Below are 19676 nucleotides of genomic sequence, written 5' to 3'. Positions count from 1 at the left end.
AGGATGTAGAGAGGAATCTCATCATAACATGAGTCTTATTAAATGGAATTGGATATGCCTTGAATCAAACTGAGTCTCCTGAATAATCATGAACACTGGAACCAGAAAGGAATTAGAGGTTACATAGTCCAAGCATGTCACTTACAGATGAAGAAAAACATGGCCAGAGAATCTGAGTGACCTTCCCAGAAGCACACAGAATAACGGTCCACCCCGAGCTCGTTCAGCCCACCGGAGCCTGCCAGGGCCCCTCCCGGTGGTCTCTGTTGAGCCCCCCATGGGCCCAGGATAGGATTCAGGGCCCGTCCCCACAGCTTCACCATGTGCCTCCTGTCTCCTGGGCCACCTGGGAAAGGGGAAAGCTCGTGCAGGCAGCAGGAGGGATGCTACAGTACCTCGAGCCTGGGAGCCATGGAAGCCTGTGGCCCTGCCCCAAAGTCCAACCTAGAGACTGTGAAAGGACATTTTGGAGGACTAAAGAAAGGAAGAAAGGAGGGGAGAAGTCAGAGGATGCTCATGGATTTATAGAAATTTAAGGAGACATTAAGGAAACAGAGGTGAGAAGCATTTAAGAATCAAAGTCAAACTTTTAAAAGCCACCTTCAATAACATCTATCATCTAAAAGCCTCTACCCTCCTTATGAATGTTTGCTCAAGCTCTGAACAAGATAAAATTCAGATCACAATTGTTTTCTTGACTTACACCTTTCTTCCCTTGCACCTCAGCTATATTTCCTTTAGCGTATCAACATGTAACAAGTTCTCAGCCTATATCACAGTCAAGAGACAAAAACTTACGATAGGAATAATTTTAAAAATAAAGGTTGTCATCCTATCAACTATGCAGTAATCAAAATGTTCTCAGCTTTGAGAGAACATTACATGTGAAAATGCAATCTGCATTCAATGCCAACTGTATAAACAGCATACTCCTGACTTTAAGTATTTGTCACAAGCTAATAACCAACTACTGACTTTTATATATGCTGGAGGATACTATAAACAGGCTGAGTTTACCTAACAAAAATCTCTACACTCTGTTTTGATGACAAGAGTGACAATTCCCAGCTAGCCACTCTGTGGAAAGACTTCCTCACAGTGGTGACAAGTCAAAGTGCCATGTCAGTTATGTAGCTAGGTCTGGAGTGTCGGCCAAGAGCAGCTGGTCTGTCCTGGGACCGCACTGTAGACCCGTCAGTTCCTACTAGCTCTAATTCCTGGTTAGCTGTCTCTTGGATTTACTGATTCAGTGGAACCTACAAATAATGTAAGTCACATGCAAATAAATTCACAAGGGAACACTGCCCCTCTGTTTTAGTTAAGAGTGATTGGTGATATTTCCAGAGACTGGCCTGGCTCCTCCTGATACTGCTGCTGGCTTTGCCATCTAAGTCAGGCTCTTCCCCTCTGAGCCTCCACTCTCTCCTCTGTCGAATCAAGCAGGAAGTGAAGAGCAATGACAGGCATCTCAGGCTCTAACATTCCACCGTTTGGCTTTGGAAGAAAGTGTCTATTTATACAGAAGGGTCAGAATGAGAAAGATGTTTCTTATAATTGAAAGCAGCCAGCCTTGAGAATTTATGAGACTCGTTACAGGCCAGGGCAATCCTTTCCTCAGGACAAGTCAGATGCCAGTCTGGGCCAGAGGAAAGAGGGTGTTCATCTGCATGTTTGAATGAAGGTCTGCAATCCTTTGCAGAACCATTAGCATCTCATAGTGCATTTCTGAGCTGTCTGTCCCTTGGTGAGTACCAGAAACTTCACGATATTTAACCAAGGGCCAGTGTTCCCACATGCTGCAACTAGAAGTTCGTTTACACACCGCAACTAACAGTCCCGCACGTGGCAATGAAGATCAAAGATCCCACAAGCCACAACTAAGACCCAGCACAGCCAAATAAATAAATAAATAAAATTTTAAAAAGTCAAGTTTGCCAATCCATTTTAAAGTGAAAGTGAAAGTCGCTCACTACAGTCTATGGAATTCTCCAGGCCAGACTACTGGAGTGGGTAGCCTTTCCCTTTTCCAGGGGATCTTCCCAATCCAAGGATCGAACCCAGGTCTCCCACATTGTGGGCAAATTCTTTACCAGCTGAGCCACAAGGGAAGCCCAGTCCATTTTAAACCTAGTTCAATTTTCCAATAGAATAGTATTCAGCATTAAAAAAAGGATATCCTACCATTTGTGACAACATGGATGGTCCTTATGGCATTGGTGGTCCTGGTAGTTTAGCTGCTAGGCTGTGTCTGACTCCTGCGACTCCAAGGTCTATAGCCCACCAAGCTCCTCTGTCCATGAGATATCCCAGGCAAGAATACTGAAGTGAGTTGCCATTTCCTTCTCCACTTAAGGACATTACACTTAAGTGACATAAGATATCACTTATAATGAGTGATATAAGAGAAAGACAAAAAACTGTATGCTCTTACTTATATGGGGAATCTAAAAAAGGCTGAATTCATAGAAACAGAGCAGAATAGTGGTTGCCAGGGACTGGAGAGAGGTTGATCAAAGGGTACCAGCTTCCAGTTAGAAGATGAATAAGTTCTCAGGATGTAATGCACAGCACTTGAACTATAGTTAATAATACTATAGTTTAGATCTGAAGGGTTTCCCTGGTGGCTCAGTGGTGAAGAACCTGCCTATCAGTGCAGGAGATGTAAGAAATGTGTGTTTGTTTCCTGGGTGGGGACGATCCCCTGGAGGAGAGCATGGCAACCCACTCCAGTATTCCTGCCTGGAGAATCCCACGGACAGAGGATCCTGGTGGGCTACAGTCCATAGGGTCGCAAAGAGTCGGACATGGCTGAAGTGACTGAGCATGCACACTTGAGATCTGAAAGTGTTAAGACAATAAATCTTAAATATTCTCACCACGCCCATACACACACACACAAGATCCCTAACTACTATATGAGGTGATGGATGTGTTAACTGACTTTATTGTTTATTATTTATAAACATTTATAAACATTTATTATTTATAAACATTTGTAAACAATATTATTATTTATATTCCATAATATATACATATATATGTCAGATCATCATATTGTACACCTTAACATACACAATATTCTATGTCAATTACATGTCAATAAATCTTGAGAGGGGAACCTAGCTCACTTTCGAAACTTAACTCACACTCAGATTTCAGGAACATGCCTGTAACACTGATCAACGCACTCCCTCCCTCGAGGGCATTCTCCTTGTGAAATCACTGCATCTTCCCCATGCTGCGGGGAGAGCCTTTTTTTGTAAAATATCCTAACCGATGAATTAAATTCAGGCCTAGCTCACCCCTGACTACAGAGCACACAAGCAGATCTCTCGGCCTTGGAGCTGATTCCTTCTAAGACCGGTCTCCACTCTCCAAGGCCTCCAGCCATGCTGCAGTCTTACAAGTGTTCAAGCCAGAGCTTGGTCAACCACTATTATGGAGCTGACAGATTCTTGGCTTTTCCGAGTTCTCTCCATCTCCCTTTTTTTTTTTAAGTGAATAAATAGGTCTAGTTAGGCTTATTATAGGAACAAAAGTTCTTCTGGAAAGCTCATTCTTTTGAATGGTTGAAATGAAAAATAATATCCCCTCCCCGCCCTTCCCAGTCCACACTGGTTGAAGTAGATGAAAACTCTAGCATTTCTAAGCGCAAGGCTTTGTGTGGGATGGAGAATATAAGATGCCTTTTCTAGCCATTGTGACAGGAACGGAATGCACAGGTTTCTCAAGAGAAGACTCCAAGGCCCGCGCTGATCTAATTTATGTATCTTCCTGCCAGGAATAAAACCTCAAGACTGTGGCACTTAGTCTGTGATTATTTGATATTTTATATATTCAGTGCATATTTGGAAATGGCTTTAAATTGGGGTTTTTAACTACCTATAAAGAGAAAAAGTAGTCTATTCCTCTTTTAACTTCTGGACATCTCTGTTGAAAAGCCTTCCTTCTATGGAGAAGATGAACCATGACAGGCGCACACGTTGAAACGTGATGGTTACGAAGCCCAAGGACAGCTTCTCCCTGATCAGGGAGACACACGTGGTACTCTATTTGGCTTCAGCTTTCGATGTCGGCAACAATCACTTGTAAGACCTTCCCCAGCAAACCGGACCCCTTGTTTTTGCTCTTTCTCTCTTGGGTGGGAGAGGAGCAGTGGAAGCTGGACCTTGACGGGAGTGGACACACTGCATAGATGTGCTGGCTCTGAGAGAGGCAAGGGCTGTGGCAGCGACCCAGGCACTGGCCGAAGAAAGGGAGCCCTTACTGTAAGAAACTGAGCGTCACACTGCCAGCGTTTCAAATTCTCTGTTGACCTTCTTATTTTCTCAATTGTAAATCCATTTAGAAGAAACACAATTAGAAGGACTATTTTTAAAAAAAAAAAAAAAAGGTAAGAAAAGAGAATGTTTAAAAGATTTTTAAATATTTCCTCAGTTCTAAAGATGAGCTTTATTTACGTTGATATCCCATTTTGGTATTAGCTTCCTAGGGCTCCTGTAACAAATCACCACAACCTGGGTGGCTTCACACAACAGATATTAGTCTCTCCCAGTCCTAGAGGCCAGAAATCAGAAATTAAAGAGTCAGCAGGGTTGCTTCTGGCGGCTCTGAGGGCAACGGCTCCATGCCTCCCACCCAGCTTCGCATGGCAGCCCACAATTCCTGGCATCACTCGGGTTGTGAAGGCATCATGCCAGCCTCTGCCTCCTTCCTCTCATGCCCCCGCCCCCACATGACTTCTCCTTTTCTGACTCTTATAAGGACACCGTCAGGGCCCACTCCAATCTGGGATGACCTCACCTTGAGACCCTTACCTTGATTAAATTGGCAAAGACCCTTATTCCCAAAGTCCCGTTCACAGGTTCCAGGTGCACATGTGTTCAGGTGACCACTCTTCACCCAGGAAGCAGTGCCAGACTCACTCTCCTGCAAATCCCCAAGCCTCATAATCGTGGTTTCATCTCTAACTTTTCCTGTATTTTTCTTATCTCTGCTTCACTCTCTGCTTCCCTCCTCCTGTACAGCACACACATAACACAAACATGTAACTCAATTCAATTATTCCTACTCCACTATAGTGCTGGAAAGGCTGCAGCAAGGTATAGAAACCTATAAAATTTAAAGACACTCTACTGGGAGTTTCTTGGTGGCTTAGTGGTTAGGTCTCTGCAGGGCCCAAGTGCAATCCCTGGTTGGGGAACACAGATTCCCACAAGCCACGTGACTCAGCCAAACCATCATTGTAGAATGTAACTCTTTTTCATCTAATTTAAATATATACAAAGATGGGCACAATAAAGGACAGAAACGGTATGGACCTAACAGAAGCAGCAGATACTAAGAAGAGGTGGCAAGAATACACAGAACTGTACAAAAAAGATCTTTATGACCCAGATAACCACGATGGTGTGATCACTCACCTAGGGCCAGACATCCTGGAGTGTGAAGTCAAGTGGGCCTTAGGAAGTATCACTATGAACAAAGCTAGTGGAGGTGATGGAATTTTAGTTGAGCTATTTCAAATCTTAAAAGATGATACTGTTAAAGTGTTGCACTCAATATACCAAATTTGTAAATCTCAAGAGGAGCCACAGGACTGGAAAAGGTCCGTTTTCATTCCAATCCCAAAGAAAGGCAATGCCAAAGAATGTTCAAACTACCGCACAACTGCACTCATCTCACACGCTAGTAAAGTAATGCTCAAAATTCTCCAAGCCAGGCTTCAGCAATATGTGAACCGTGAACTTCCAGATGTTCAAGCTGGTTTTAGAAAAGGCAGAAGAACTAGAGATCAGATTGCGAACAACCGCTGAATCATAGAAAAAGCAAGAGAGTTCCAGAAGTATATCTTCATCTGATTCACTGAGTATACTAAAGCCTTTGACTGTGTGGATCACAGTCAAACTGTGGGAAATTCTTAAACAGATGGGGATACCAGACCACATGACCTGCCTCCTGAGAAATCTGTATGCAGGTCAAGAAGCAACAGAACTGGACATGGAACAACAGACTGGTACAAATTGAGAAACTAGTATGTCAAGGCTGTATATTGTCACCCATCCTGCTTATTTAATTTATATGCAGAGTATATCATACACAATGCCCTGCTGGATGAAGGACAAACTGGAATCAAGATTGTTGGGAGAAATATCAATAACCTCAGCTATGCGGGTGACATCACTGTTATGGCAGAAAGCGAAGAAGAACCATGAGCCTGTTGATGAAGGTGAAAGAGAGAGTGGAAAAGCTGGCTTAAAACTCAACATTCAAAAAACTAAGATCATGGCATTTGGTCCAATCACTTCATGGCAAATATATGGGGAAACAATGGAAACAGTGACAGACTTTATTTTGGGGGGGCTCCAAAATCACTGCAGATGGTGACTGCAACCACGAAATTAAAAGACACTTGCTCCTTGGAAGAAAAGCTATGACAAAACTAGACAATGTATTAAAAAGCCAAGATGTTACTTTGTCAACAAAGGTCCATCTAGTCAAAGCTATGGTTTTTCCAGTAGTCATATATGTATGTGAGAGTTGGGCCATAAAGAAGGCTGAGCAGCAGAGAACTGGTGCTTTCAAACTGTGGTGCTGGATAAGACTCCTGAGAGTCCCTTGGACTGCAAGGAGATTAAACCAGTCAATCCTAAAGGAAATCAAACCTGAATATTCATTGGAAGGACTGATGCTGAAGCTGAAGTTCCAACAGTTTGGTCACCTGATGTGAAGAGCTGACTCATTTGAAAAGACCCTGATGATGAGAAAGATGGAAGGCAAGAGGAAAAGGGGACAACAGAGGATGGGTTGGTTAGATAATATCACTGACTTAATGGACTTGACTTTTAGCAAACTCCAGGAAATAGTGAAGGACAGGGAAGCCTGGCATGCTGCAGTCCTTAGGATCACACAGAGCTGGACATGACATAGTGACTGAACAACAATTGCGTGCCAGGCATTGTCAGAGGTTCTGAAAACAGAACAATAAACCAAAAATACCTGCGCCAGAGGATTACCTAACAGTATATCAGCAACTATATAGTATTAACAAGTATTAACATGCCACACCCAAACTTGATTCACCAGGTGACTCTATGGGACTCCCTGCCCCTGGGGAGCATCATTTGACTCCAGTTCAGTTCAGTCACTCAGCCGTGTCTGATTCTTTGCGACCCCGTGAACCACAGCACGCCAGGCCTCCCTGTCCATCACCAACTTCCGGAGTCCACCCAAACCTACGTCCATTGAGTCGGTGATGCCATCTAACCATCTCATCCTCTGTTGTCCCCTTCTTCTCCTGCCCTCAATCTTTCCCAGCATCAGGGTCTTTTCAAATGAGTCAGCTCTTCACATCAGGTGACCAAAGTATTGGACTTTCAGCCTCAGCATCAGTCCTTCCAATGAACACCCAGGACTGATCTCCTTTAGGATAGACTGGTTGGATCTCCTTGCAGTCCAAGGGACTCTCAAGAGTCTTCTCCAACACCACAGTTCAAAAGCATCAATTCTTCGGCACTCAGCTTTCTTTACAGTCCAACTCTCACATCCATACATGACCACTGGAAAAACCATAGCCTTGACTAGACAGACCTTTGTTGACAAAGTAATGTCTCTGCTTTTTAATATGCTATCCAGGTTGGTCATAACTTTTCTTCCAAGAAGTAAGTGTCATTTAATTTCATGGCTGCAATCACCATCTGCAGTGATTTTGAAGCTCAGAAAAATAGTCAGCCACTGTTTCCACTGTTTCCCCATCTATTTGCCATGAAGTGGTGGGACTGGATGCCATGATCTTCGTTTTCTGAATGTTGAGCTTTAAGCCAACTTTTTCACTCTCCTCTTTCACTTTCACCAAGAGGCTCTTTAGTTTTTCTTCACTTTCTGCCATAAGGGTGGTGTCATCTGCATATCTGAGGTTATTGATATTTCTCCCGGCAGTCTTGATTCCAGCTTCTGCTTCCTCCAGCCCAGTGTTTCTCATGACATACTCTGCATATAAGTTAAATAAGCAGGGTGACAATATACAGCTTTGATGTACTCCTTTTCCTATTTGGAACCAGTCTGTTGTTCTATGTCCAGTTCTAGCTGTTGCTTCCTGACCTGCATATAGGTTTCTCAAGAGGCAGGTCAGGTGGTCTGATATTCCCATCTCTTTCAGAGTTTCACACAGTTTATTGTGATCCACACAGTCAGTATACAACCTCATTTCTCTGTTTCAGCAGCTGCAATCATCTCCTAAATAGAGTGAACTGGGACATCATTTGGCACAGTCACAGCATTTACATATGAAACTCGCTTTTTTCTTTTTTTCTTAGTCCTCCACCATTACGCAGTATACACCTCTGCCACACCATTCCATTTTCTTGCCAAATCAACATGTCACTATATGACACCATTCAAGAAACCAAAATCTTGCTCTATAAAAGCTCCTTTCAAGTGAAAATTTCACTATGGACAAGCGATTTTTTCCTTTGGAACTGATTAAAATAAATTAATGTTCACAGTCTGGGTTTTTCATGGCTTCAGAATTTCCAACATTTCAAAGTCTTAACTCGAAAAGTTCACTAGTTTGGAAAAATACTTGCTCTATCCTAGTATTTCATGAATGCAACCTCTGGGTTTTTTTTTCTTTCCAGTATTTAGATTAAGAAATGGAATACATAAAATATATCTGTCAAATTTCAATGTAATACTTTAAATTTAACACTTTGGCTTACCTTCCAAAACATGCACAATCCAGAACCAACACAAATCCATTTTACTAAAAAAGGAAAAAGAGAAAAAGAGAGAGAGGGGAGTGTGAGACAGAGAGACCATTTATGGTCAGTCACATCTCTTTGCTGCCCCAGCCACCTGGTCCTCTGAATTCCCAGGCCATTCATTTACAGCAAATACCCTAGAGCTAATCAATCTTTATAACTATGAAGCAATTTTTTTTACAATTATTTTAAAATCGTTTAGAACAATTTTGTTCTTTGGACACATCCAGTGTTTAAACTCCTGGATTAACAACCCTCTACTGAACAGTAGTGGCTGAGGAAAGGTTATTGTGATTTTGACACTAGAAGCAGCTGACCTAAGCACAGCCAACATAATTAGCAGCATATTTAAAAGTTCAGTGCTATCATTTTGGTAATTACATAGTGTCAACACTTAACCACAAATACAAGGAAAGCACAGCACCTACAATCGCATGGCAGGGTTCGGTCACCACGTGGTCATCTGGATGATAAAAAAGGAAAGGCAGCATTTTCAAATTCTTATAAAGGACTTCCTGGCTCTGAGAACATGTCTATAGACCCTGCCTGAGAGACAGAGATCTCTCAGGTCTCAGGTCTCACCAGGTCTCAGACTTGCTTTGCCCACCCCCAGGTTCCCCTCCCCAGGGTCCTGTCCTCTCCATGCCCACCACCACTTCTTGTCTCTTGGTCTTGGCCATATCTTCTTTCTCTGCCTTCGTCCCTGTCCACTCCAACTCTCCTCCTGCACAGCAGGCTGACTAATTATCCTCAGTTGACGCAAAATTTTTCAATGCTTACTGTGTGCCAGATGCTATGCAAAGTCCTAGGAATACCGAAGCGAAAGGTATGATTTCTGCATGCAAAGAACACTCACACTGGGGATTCTTCTAACAATCATGAGCTCCTTCCCTCCTTTGAAGATGCCTTCAAATTATTTACTGTCCTCTTTTCTTCCCAGACTCATCTCTCCGGGTCCTACTCCCAGTGACACCATCAGTAAGTCACTCAGCAATGACACAGAACCCTCGGAGTTCATGGTAAGTCATATTTTTATGTATACTTTTTTGTGCATATTTTTCTGAGTTCCTGCTGCCTCTTTTCTTTAGAGAGCTCCTCAGAGATGAAGACTTTGGGTCCTCGATTCAGTCTTTAAATGAATATTTCCTAATATTGATACTATTTCCCAGGAGACAAAAATTTTCTCCTGTGTTCTTAGAGTGACCTCTTTGATAACCCAGTTCAATCTGGAAATTAAGCCAAGACTATATCAAAGGGCGAAAGTGTTTGCTCCTGGAATTCATAGCATTTGAGGCAAACCCAGTGGGGACTGGACTTTAAAAGCCAGCCAGTGTAGAGAGTGAAGCCAGGCCTTCTGCTCTCCCCAAGCCCCACACCGTTAGATCAAGGACACCCTGCAGAGCCCTGGCCTTCCAGAGTCTTGTTCGGTGGTTTGCATACTCCCTTTCACATTTAGTCAACCCTCCCTTAGGGGCCCATCCTGAGTCACATCCTCCCTTAGCTCTGCTTGGCTCTTGTGCTATTTATATTTTTATAACCTAATAGGAAAAACAGGCCAAGTTTTAAATAATGTCTGCCCAGGGCAATTCAAAGGCTTTGTAACACCCGTAATGTCCAGAAGAAGACAATGTCAAGAGCATTGGAATTACCTAATAAAGTGACACATAAAATAAGCCAGGAACCCCAAGCAAGGGGGGTTGCAATGACAGAAGGCAAATGAAATCTGGAAGCACTCAGTGTAGTTCATTACATTCTAGAAACCATTCTCCAAGATTCTCGTCTTGGAATCAAAGCAGGCACACAAACACACAGCATAGTAACAGCAGCAAACACTCTTCTAAGACTCTTTAGTTTAGCTCCCTTATCCTCATAACAGCCCCATGAGGTGGATAGCATTATTACCCACATATTGATAGACTCAGAGATGCATCACCAAGCTCTCTCTGCAAGAAAGAGGTGAGACAGGCTGGGACCTGGGCCCCTTTGCTGCAGTGCTTGCCCCTAGACAAACATCTCCTTGAGCAACAAAATACAAAGAAACTATATAAAAAATATATACATATATATATGCACAATTGGGGAACACCATGGACAACAAGGGGGCTTCCCAGGTGGTGCTAGTGGTAAAGAACCTGTCTGACAATGCAGGAGATGTAAAAGACGCAGGTTCAGTCCCTAGGTGAGGAAGATCCCCTGGAGGAGAGCATGCCAACCCACTCCAGTACTCTTGCCTGGAAAATCCCATGGACGGAGGAGCCTGGTGGGCTGCAGTCCATGGGGTCGCTAGGAGTCGGACACGACTGAGTAACTTCACTTTCACTTTTCACTTTCATGCATTGGAGAAGGCAATGGCAGCCCACTCCAGTGTTCTTGCCTGGAGAATCCCAGGGACGGGGGAGCCTGGTGGGCTGTCATCTATGGGGTCGCACAGAGTCGGACATGACTGAAGCGACTTAGCAGCACACATGCACAGAAAGAACTGACCATTAAAAAAAATATTTTCATTCATTAGTGTTCAGTTTGCTCTTCTGAATAACAAAGGTAGTTGAGACAGTAATCTGTTGCCACGGGTGCCCACCTGTGACCAACCAGTGAGAGAAGGGACACTACTTCTGAAGTGACAGCCTTGAGGGGAAACAAACAGGGAAAGCGGAGCCCTACGGAACAGGATGGGGTGGAGGGCATCAGAGGAGCATTTCCCACAGAGGCACTGGGGGTGACCCTGGGGACGCCGCTGCCCGCTCACCATGCAGTGTCTGGGGGAGTCCTGAGATCCACCCTACGTCCATTTTCCCCTCCTCTCAGTGGAACAGACAGCACCCAGTGCTGGTCCAACAGGAGTCGTTCATCTCGCGGTCTATCATCTCCACATTCACCCTTAAAGGAAACACCCCAACAGGGAGGACACAGCACTGGGACTAGGGGGAGCCTCAGGGTGCATGCTGCAGGGCTGGGGTGGGCGGGGAGGAGCTGGGCTCCATGTCGCTCCCTCCATCTCCAGCGAGGGCGCCTGGGAGACACTCATGAACAAGTCTACTTCTTCTGGGGCTCTGGCAAGTACCCCAGGGAATCATATGATGTGAACAGGCCAAGGAGAATGTTTTAGTCCATGTTCCAATGAACTCCTCAGTTAACTCAGAGAAAACAGGCAACTAATCTGACCTAAAATCCAAGGAACCATTGGGAATTCCCATTTCCCGAGATCTCTCAGCAAAGCTAGAATCGTCCCTTTCCCACTCTCTCCCAACTCAGACTTCTGCCCCAACATTGTGACAAGCCCAGGTGTGATGTAATTCTTCACTCCCCTGGCAGTTTTTGAAAGCATGTATTTGGAGTTCAATGAATGAGTGAAATATATAAGTAAATGGTCATTAAGTTTTCTTTCTCATACCACTTCTGGGCTAGCTCTGGGGAGAAAACACATAGACTGTGTTCTAGAAAGATCCGGTGGCTCTTTTTGCAGTGGATTAAATTGAGAGTTTGTCTTCGTAAAGAAAATGACTCCTTGAATTCCTATGGATCCTCCAAGATTCCCAGTAAAGGTAGGAAATGCCCTGACTGGAGTCATGAAAACTAAATAGTCACAGACATAAATGCTGAGGAATACCTCTTTTGTGGTATGGTGTTGCCTTAAATAAGTGTTTCTTTAATGCACCAGATCAGACCTCATGTCTTGCTGACATGGTCTCATTTCTCCCTTCTGTTGTCCTGCAAATGTAACCCTAGGTGTCTACCCAGCCACTGGGTTCTGCCCAGCTCCCTGCCTGGAATTCCCTTCCCTCCACTTACTAGGTTAACCCTTCAAGGTCCAGCTCACCTATCCCCTCCTTCATGAAGCTTTTCTTAATTTTCTTGACCTTGAGTAAACTTTCCTCTGAAGCCCCACCAGTCTTACTTACCTAATTTATACCTTTTTTTTTAAATTTCTTATTGTAGATAGCTGCTTTACAGTATCGTGTCAGTTTCTGCCATACAACAACACGAATCAGTCACAGGTATATATATATATATATATATATATCCCCTCCCTCTTAAGCCTCCCTCCCATCTCCCACCTCATTCCACCCCTCTAGGTTGTCAGAGAACAGGAAGGAGAGGATGGAACAAATTGGGAGAGTAGCATGGAAACATACACCTTATCTTTTGAGTCTCCTCTTTATCTGCTGAAGGGAAAGGCTACCCACTCCAGTATTCTGGCCCGGAGAATTCCATGGACTCTATAGTCCATGGGGTAACAAAGAGTCAGACACCACTAAGCAACTTTCACTTCATCTGCATGTCCTGACTCCCAGCTAAAATGTAGACCTCATGCGCTCAGGAATCAGTGTCTTCTATAAATATTTAAAATTCATATTTGTAGGAAGGTAGTAAATACGAAAATACAAAGAATAACAGTCATATCACTCAGATTCAACAATGGTCCCCATTCCTGCTTCCAGACTCACCCCTCCCATCCCCCTCCCCAGGGCCAGAAAGCTGCACTCTTATGAGGCAGACATGTCCCTTACAAACACGCATATATTGCAGAAGTGTTATACAGTAGTATATATATATATATGAATTTCAAATGTGAACATTATATTCTGTTGTTCTGACTCTTGATGTTTCATACATTATGGTTTTTCCACTATTAACTAATTGCTTCCTTAGTACACTATTGTACCTCCCGATGTTCTTGACAGCAATGAAGATGGTGAAAGACAGCTAGGAATTCAGTAAGTTTTCCATGACCTTGAGAGCTGAGAGCTAGGTATATACTTTATACATCCTGTGTTCTCAACTTACAAGATACGCAATTTAAGACAAATTACTTCCCTTCTATGTCTCAGTTTTCTTGTCTTTAGAAGGTAGTTCAGTATCCACTAGCTACTTCATATAGTGAGAATTAAATTAGTTGATGCATTTCAAATTCTGAGAACTGTGCCTATACACAGGAAGCACTCAAAACATTATTATATCTAACAGTAATAATAACAAATATTATTCTCATGACACACCAAAGATACTAGCTGGAGAATTTGAATGACATAGATCTTGAACCTGAGGAAAGTAGAGAAGAGAAGAGATCACTAGGAAGTTTTTCCCATTATAAATAGTAATTAATTCTATCATTAATATTTGCCCACAAAGCCCAACTCTTAAAAGCCTAGACATTTGGCTTTTTGCACCCAGTTAGTTTCACGCATGGGGCCAATCAGTTGTCAATCATTTTAGACTCTTAACCTAACACCACAGAACCAAATATTTTCAAAGAAATCTGCAAAGCATTTGTTGGCTGCATTTTTCCTGCAGCCTGTACTTTATGGAATCCTTGGTTGGTAAGAAAAAAATTTCCTCTAAAGCCACTATAAGAAAGTTATTTTAGAGCTTCAGTAGTTTTTCTTTCTTTAAGCCATGTTAAAAAAAAAAAAAAACTGTTACCCTTACACTCTCTCTATTTATTTATTTTGGCCTTGGTGGACTAGACCACAGCTAAAACTTTATGGACCTAATAAAATTCCCAACATTCTCAGACACGGGTCGTGACGTTTGTGTGCTGGGCAGGAAACAAAGGTGCAGTTGTGAGGAGAACGGATTCGCTTGGAGATAAGTGAGCTGAGGTCAGGCCACAGGGGAAGCTGCAGCCACACCATGTCACTGGCAATGTGTGCGTCTAGCGTGCCCCTGGCTTTCCCTACGCCCTCGCCCTGCCTTCCGCTCTCCACCAGCAACACAGTGCCTGGTGCCGTTCCCCGACTACCCGGCCTTCCACTGTGTCCCTGCCTGCAGTGACCCCAGTCGAGAACTTTCCACCCTCCCTCACTTCTTCACAACCAGTCTGTCCTGGGTTTTCTTCCCTCGCAGCTTCACTTTCTTGTAGGTGACAGTTAGTTAACCTAATAAACTGTTACCTCAACTTGGTAGGGAAGGCTTTTCAGCAGAAGCTTTCTGGGGCCAGTATCTCAGTCAAAAGCAGTGGTTCTGTTGTTGAGGAAGCGGGTAGAATTCGTGTCCCTTCTGAAATTACACTACACCAGTGGTTGCCTGATTTACTCACTACTGTGGACTGTCTCCAGGAAATCCATATGTTGAAGCTCTGCCCCCCAGTGTGGTGGTATTTGGAGGTGAGGCTTTTGGGAGGTAATTAGGGTTAGATGGGGCTTCCCCAGTGGCTCAGATGGTAAAGAATCCACCTGCAGTGTAGGAGACCAGGGTTCAATCCCTGGGTTGGGAAGATTCCCTGGAGAAGGGAATGGCAACCCACTCCAGTATTCCTGCCTGGCTAAGTCCATGGACAGAGGAGCCTAGTGGGCTACAGTCCACGGGGTCGCAAAGAGTCAGACAGGACTGGGTGACTAACACTTTCACTAGGGTTAGATGAGGTCATGTGGGTGGGCCCATCATGATGGTATCTCTGGTCTTAGAGGAAGAGGAAGAGACATGAGATCTCCTTACACTCAGAGACACCCAGAGAGTGGGAGAGAAAGAGAGAGAAGGCCATGTGAGAACATAGCCAGGAAAAGGGCACTCACCAGAACCCAAACATGCTGGCACCCTGATCTCAGACTTCCAAGCTTCAAAACTGAGAGAAATAAAGGCCTATTGCTTAAGCCACCCAGTCTATGACATCCTGCTACATCAGCCAGAACTCAGACACCCAGGCACGGCACTAGCCCCACAGCTCGCGAGAGTGTGCAGTACTAGCTTTCCCCGTAGCTGTGACAGCTGACTAGACATCGTCGCTTCACCTTGCACTTTCTGTGCCTTATAATTTTTCAATAAATTGATCTTCACAAAACCTCTACCTTGCTAGGTAAACAATCCTATCCACAAATTGGTCTTCTCTTCCCTATACCAAACCAAAGTTCTCTTACCAAAAGGACTGGCTGAAATTGATGACTTGGAAAACTACATTTCATCAGCTAAAAACACAAAGCTTCCTTTAGGTATTAATGTGAAAGAGAAATAAGAAGTGGCTCTTAGTCCTTTGTATGGGAGTAATGATTTTAGTTCTTTAAGTAAGAATCACTGTTCCTAAAATAAAGTAAGATAGTGAGAGCATATGGCCTTTTTCTTCTTTGAAGATGTGAAAACTCAGTGAGAATGTATTACAAGATTAATTATGCCTAGAGCAAATCAACACTGCTTGTCAGTCTTCATAAAAGATTAAAGTTGGGGGTTTATTTATTTCCTCCCCAAAGATTTCATCTATGCACTTTCTATCATGCATGATGCTTTTAAAACTGCTTTTAGCATTAACATCTTGCCATACTTCCTGCCCCTATATTTTTTCCCTTGCTTCTTATGTCTGCACAAGTTTTCTATTTAGATTATATTTCCAACAGACATTATCTCTTTTAGAATGTCTTCATTAAAAAGGACATGTAATACATTTCATTATTTTGAAAGAAAACAGTCTAAAGAAAGATGTTCAGAAATCCTTAATTACTGCTTTTCACTCTATGTGTGTGTGTGTGGTGGGGGGTGTGTGCATGCATGTGAAAGTATGCACACAGTTTTTGGAAATAGGTGAGCTATAGGGAGAAAGCTTGTGTTTCACAAACACTGAGGGAAAATAAAACTATCTTCCACTTGTTCCTAAAAAAGTAATATAGAAGAGCATTGCTGCTAAGTCACTTCAGTCGTGTCTGATTCTGTCCAACCCCATAGATGGCAGCCTACCAGGCTCCGCCGTCCCTGGGATTCTCCAGGCAAGAACACTGGAGTGGGTTGCCATTTCCTTCTCCAATGCATGAAAGTGAAAAGTGAAAGTGAAGTCACTCAGTCGTGCCCGACTCTTAGCATTGTTGCTGCTGCTAAGTCGCTTCAGTTGTGTCCAACTCTGTGCGACCCCATAGACGGCAGCCCACCAGGCTCCCCTGTCCCTGGGATTCTCCAGGTAAGAACACTGGAGTGGGTTGCCATTTCCTTCTCCAAACTCTTAGCATTAAAACACAATAAAAACTTCCACTGCAGATGCATATTTTCAATATACAAAACTGTATGTGTGTTAAGCAGGTTGTTTATATTTTCTGAAGCTTTCCCTTGCTGTTCAGTGTAAAGATTAACTCACAACACTAATGAACAACTCTCTGGGGATTTTAAGTGTGTAAAAGATCTGCATTTAGCTGTACTAAGTTTTACTTCAGTTCTTCTTAACAGACTGATAGCTCTTGAACAAAACGGTGGCTGCATCAATTTTTTTTCTTTTATAAGTAGAAACCCTTTACTCAAATTACGAGTGCCCTCTAACCCATCTTTTCTCTCTTCTCCAAAAAGGGAAACCTATTGATTATTAACATTCTTTTTAGATATAAAAAGAATGGAGTAATTTGAATTTTTAAACATCCCTAAACATGTTATGATCTCAGTTTCTGTTAGCAGAATCCTAGCCATTAGTAAGCAAGGGTGAGATCAGCGGAGAGAGGCAGGAAAATACACTTTCCCTTGGCTCCTGAGATCACCTGGGCTGCTTGTTTATTTCCCAGCAAGGCTGACCTTGTTAACTGTAACACAAACAGTGGTAAGCACTAAACAATAACAGAATCTCCACGGCGCTTGGAGGCTATAAGGTCTCTGAGTCTTGTGAAACTGGCATGCAGAGTTATTCTTGGCTTCTTACTTCTCTTGAGCAGGGAAGCCATTTTTCATGCATTCTGCTGCTGCTGCTAAGTCACTTCAGTCATGTCCAACTCAGTGCGACCCCATAGATGGCAGCCCACTAGGCTCCTCTGTCCCTGGGATTCTCCAGGCAAGAACACTGGAGTGGGTTGCCATTTCCTTCTCCAATGCATGAAAGTGAAAAGTGAAAGTGAAGATGCTCAGTCGTATCCGACTCTTAGCGACCCCATGGACTGCAGCCCACCAGGCTCCTCCGTCCATGGGATTTTCCAGGCAAGAGTACTGGAGTGAGGTGCCATTGCCTTCTCCATTTTCATGCATTATGGGGTATTATATCATGATTTTTTTGCTTTTGTCTAGATGATACCTAAGATCGCAATGTGAAATTCTTGGGTTTTACTTAAGACCTTCAGACTTTAGCACAGTGACAAGTTAGCACTCAACAAATATTGAATGCATGCATGAATGAATGAATGTCCATATTTGAGAGTAAACTGAGATATCCATTCCAGTAGACAGTTGGAGGAGGACTAACAAACTAGTACAAAGATCTGAAAGAACATTTCCAAGACTGATCAAATTAGAATTGATAGCCCATTATCCAGTTAGAACTTTTGGGGATGGTGAGTCAGCCTCAATCAAAGAGCATTCCTTGGAAATGGCATTAAGAGATTGCATTTCCTAAGGAAAATGTTGATACAGCTTCTGAGCAAGAAGTGTCTAATGTATTAGAAGAGTATGTCAGAGAAACTGGTAATCAGGAAATACTATGCTGAGGTTTTCTGTTCTGCACAGGAAGATTCTAGTTAATCACCAACTCAGCTCATCCAGCACTTCAGCTGGAATTTCAGCACCTAAGAAGATTTCTTTTTAGGGATTTACAACTCACACATAAACTCTTTAGACTACATCCTTGGTCTAAGGTCAACCTTCCTTTAAAGAAATGAGCCTTTCTTCCCCATCCCAAATTCTTTCTACCTGGATTGACAAACAAGGGCTTTCACTCCACAGTGAGATAAGTCTTAAAATAGATCTACCAACTCCCCCTAATCAAGAACTGTAAATTCATCATGTTCAATTCTTTCCTGAAATTCCAGAGATTGAGCAAGAAAGAAAGGCCCCAAGGACTGGGAGTTAAGAAATGAAATGTTAAAAGGAGGTTGAAACAGATAAAGTAAAAGCAAGAGACCTGGAACACAGAGAAGAGAGCTTCTAGCCCCTGAGTCAGCCAAGGATTTACACTGCTAAGAGACCTTGACATCTGAACACTTTCTTCCTTCCCTGAAGTTTTAGCAACACACCCAGGGGACTGGACAAGAACCACCAAGAAGCAAGAACTACCATGAAGCAAGAGCTTCATCCTCTGTGTCTACATCAAATCCCCAGCCCTAGTAATGCCCTCCCCCACACTTCTCCCTACTTCAGGCCAATGACAAGAAGCAGGAAGAACTAAATTTGTCAGAGATACTCTCCGTAAGATCTCAAAGGCCCGCCATTCCTCTCCTGTTGGCTCCACTTTCGGTCACGTTCCCCTTGAGCAGTCAGTACTCCAAGGAAGGGGAATCAGAGCCACTCTTCATAGCTGAGCAGCATCTCCAGAGCTCTAGGACCCCACTTGAAGGTTTTAACGTCAGTGAAATGTCATTATTCTATGGGATTCCCTGCCCCTTACATGCTTTCCTTTGCCCACAAGTAAAACAACCAACAAAAGATCAATGATTATTCTCAAAACAAAGAGGAAAATGTATTTTTCAAAGGAGTTTGATGGTTGGCTTGATTTGAGAAAAACTGTTCCTGAATTTCAATTATCTTGAAATTCTTAAATTTAAATTGAGCATTAATGGATTGGAGGTAGAGAATAGATTTATTTGTTTATATTCTATAACAAAGCCACTCTACTAAATTCAAAATTAATATTTTTACCCAAAAAAGGTTCAAACATTTTTAACAATATTTTCCCCTTCAGATCAATCTTCTTGTATATTCAAGTGCATCTTGCTAATCTTGTGTGGGTAAATGTATGTTAATATTATCACAGTTATTTAAGCATTGCCTTCAAATATTTTAAAGCATTGATTTCCTTCCTTTAACCAAATACATATTACCAGGGCCATAATAATAAAGCATGATTTATAAAAAAAATTTTAACAGAAAAGCTATAAGGATTACTTTTAAAACATAAAATAGAGAAATGCCAATTGCATGTTTTCTAATTATGCAATTACATATATATAAAATCCTGAGATAACAAAATCATTGACTTCCACTGAAATGTTGTCATCTTTCAAAGTCATTTTCACCTTTCTGTTCTGAGTA

General features: G+C 42.8%; 1 long non-coding RNA gene across 1 annotated transcript; it reads right to left on the bottom strand.

Annotated features, from left to right (window-relative positions):
• Window positions 1–3878: 3878 nt before the first annotated feature.
• On the bottom strand, window positions 3879–4810 carry LOC123329883. The gene is made up of 2 exons (XR_006545443.1): window positions 4461–4810; window positions 3879–4368 (listed from the first exon to the last, which is right to left on the bottom strand). It is a non-coding gene; the product is annotated as an uncharacterized LOC123329883 (long non-coding RNA).
• Between the last annotated feature and the right edge of the window lie 14866 nt (window positions 4811–19676).

Source organism: Bubalus bubalis, chromosome 17 (assembly GCF_019923935.1).
Source record: "Bubalus bubalis isolate 160015118507 breed Murrah chromosome 17, NDDB_SH_1, whole genome shotgun sequence".
Classification (NCBI taxonomy): Eukaryota; Metazoa; Chordata; class Mammalia; order Artiodactyla; family Bovidae; genus Bubalus; species Bubalus bubalis.
This window is presented reverse-complemented; position numbering and strand designations above follow the sequence as displayed.